We start from the raw sequence: 3,196 nt of genomic DNA on the forward strand, positions 1-3,196 counted from the left end.
TTTGTACTAAATAGAAGAAATTTATCGGTACCTTCACTGGAAAACTCTCACGAGGCTTAAAGCTCGTCCACTAGGGAATTCTTAGTGGTTTAAGGCCTTATTACATATGGTCCATACAATCGCACTCTGCAAAATGAGATTAGTATAACTTATAATAAATCACTCATTTGTGATCTTAGTTTTTTCTCTCATCCTTGCTTGAGGATAAGCAAGATGCTATTTGGGGGTGGTGATCAGCTCCCAAATGTGCGTTTTATTAGCCTTATATTACTACATTATAGCCCATCTTACGTTTAGTGAAAAGACAACTCATAGCTTTTATTGTCTTTTTCAGGTTACAAAGAATTTTAGGCCACTTATCATAAAAGCTGCGTCTTATCACCTAAAAAAACCTTAATCACGCTTATTATGAAAACTAGAAGCTACTATAAAAAATTGCTGAAAAAGTCAAAGTCAACGGTCAAAGTCAAAGGTTTTAGCCCATAACTCAAAAGACCAGAGATGGAGGCCCTTATCTCAAATTATGGAATTCTCCAAAACCTACCTTGGTCAAGAAGAAATCAAAAATTAAAAGAAAAAGCAAAAGCAAAAGTGAAGTGTGAGGTGTCTCAAAAGTAATGGAGGAAGGCAAATCAGTAAAAGGCAAAAGTAAGGGTATATAATCTAAAAGTTAGGGAGAGAGAAGGCATCCATTGTTTTTGGGTTCAAACCATTTGGGTTGTAGGATTTAGTTTTTGTTTTTTAATTCAAGTATTTTACTTTATTGTTATTTATTTCTTTCTTTTTAATCTTGTTGTTTTTATTTCTTATTTCAATCAATCAAATCAATCTTATCTTGTTTTCTTTGTTTCATTCTTCATTTCAATGTTTTCATGTCATTTCCATCTTAAACAACTTATGTTTTCAAGTTCTTCACTAGCTTAAAACTACACTAAGAGCCTACCTTCCTTCTTCTTCAACTCCCACATTCAAACTCCAAACAATTTAGGATGAACCTCACTTCTAATGTTTTGAAGACTACACCACAATCTACAGCTTCACCTTTGTGAAAGCATAGATAATCCTTTGCTCAGAGTATGATGGTTCTATTTGAACTGCATGTATTGTGTTGGATTAGCTGATGCGTGCAACCATAATTCTTTGTTGTTTGTAGCAACCTGGTGGGAGGTCGATGAAGTTGGCTGATCTGGGTGGGTCCATTTGCGACCTAAGACTGTGGTATGGGAGGAGTCATGGTCTGACCTGGTCTTGACTGTTGGGATGTATCTTTGGGTAGAAGCCCTACTAATGCGACCCCTCTTGTGCTTTTGTGATTTGTCATTTTTGGGTGCGTAGTCCCACTATTCAGGATCTCTGCTAGAGTGTTGCAGTTTGTTGTCTATGTGTTTCTTCAAGAGCCCTATGTTGATCAAGTATTTTATGTAATACCTCAAGCTCTCACAATTGTCGGTGTGATGGCAGTGAACTTTGTGAAACTGGCAAAGCGGTTAACCTGTAACGTTCCGTATTTGTCTCATGATAGGTTTGAAAAATGGAGTGTTTTTTATGCTGTTAAGAATGTGGCTTAGCAATCTGGAGAGTTTCGATAATTGGCTTGAGCCATGAGAAGTAACCAAGTCGCTACTAGGTACCTCTTTAAGTAATCATCTTCGATAAGGTTTTGAATGTAGTGTTTCAGGTTCCCACAGTTATTGGTGTGGTGATTGCAGAGTGGGTGGTATTGGCCAAAGTTTTCGTCTAGTATCTCAAGGATGTTTTCTGACGTCCTGGAGATGGATTGAAAAAATGGCGTATGCTTGATTTCATCAAGGATTTCTTCTAGTGATTTGGAGAGCTTGGCGAATTGTGTCTTCTTTTGTGGTCTTCTTTTGTCCTGGTGGTTTAAGGCTGCTTTAGGCTTGGATATTGTATTCACCGTGATGTACCTATCGCTATGGTTACAGTGGTTTTATGGTACGAATGGAACTAGAACGTATGGCGTGCTTTGTGTGGTTGTGGTTGTTCTGTGTTGTGAGTAATCTGCCGGCTGAAGTGGTTCAGCTATGTGTAAGTTGGTGTTGAGGGCGTTGATGCCAGATGCAGAGCGTCTAGTTAGGAGTGTTGTTCTCCTGAGGCTTCAGTTATCTTCTTCTAAGTTTGAGATGGTTTGTTGTATTGTGCTCATGGTAGATACAAGTTGCGTGACTTTTTCCATGAGGATTTCCATGCTTCGTGGGCCTGAGAATAACGAGTTGATCGTGTTGTTTTCTCGAGGGAATCGACTCGCAGACAGTGCCAATGTAAAGGTATGATTTGGTCAGACCTAACAATTATTGGTAATCGAAAAATATAGGGGAGATTGGTGGAGAATGTGGATTTGACTAAGCTCGTTCTGGACGAACTACCTACGTATCTAGCTCTCTCCGGGGGAACCAGAATCAAGTCAGACATAGTTCCTGTCCCCTTTATATAGAAAATCCTAGCGGTCCTTCCTCTTCTTCAGCGTCAAGTCATGATCAGGTCTCCAAATCATTTGTGAGCCATGATGGCGAGTTATGGAGATTTAATGAGGTGCGTGACTGAAGCTTCGGTCTTGAAGGCTACAGTAAAGACATATGTTACAAGCCGTTATGGAACGGGGTGAGCGAGCGATGTGTAGGTCGTTCTCGGACGAGGTCGTTCACCCAACTTGAGTTACTTAGGGGAATTGATACTGCTGGTTCACTGTGAAACGAGTTGTCATGAGGGGGGAGTGTTCTCTTGATGAGTGGTGTTGGACACGTGTATAATATACATTGATTGTGTATATTAGTCCCTCACATATTATAAATAATAAGAAGGTTGGAAGAGATATATAATAAATGACAATAGTAAAAAAAAAAGAAAAAGTGAAGAAATAACTTGCCGGAATATAATTGTAACTTATGAAGTCCAAAATAACTTAAGAATATATCTTGAAAGAGTAACTTGATTGCTTGAGACTTGAGTGTTGAGTACTTGAGTGTGAGAGCTTGAGAATAATATTTAAAATGGAGAGAGTTAAAGAGTTTGTGAATTTGTGAGATAAAAATACAAACAAATTGGTATTTATAGTTTTTTTTCATTGTAAATTGACAATTTTAACATCAAAATATAGTTGTTGGGGGGTTCCAACTGTCATATATTAAGGCCAAGAGAGTCATTTGCTCAAAATGTAGTTGTTATAGTTTTGACTGTT

The sequence above is a fragment of the Coptis chinensis genome, chromosome 4 (genome assembly GCF_015680905.1).
Source record: "Coptis chinensis isolate HL-2020 chromosome 4, ASM1568090v1, whole genome shotgun sequence".
NCBI classification, from domain to species: Eukaryota; Viridiplantae; Streptophyta; class Magnoliopsida; order Ranunculales; family Ranunculaceae; genus Coptis; species Coptis chinensis.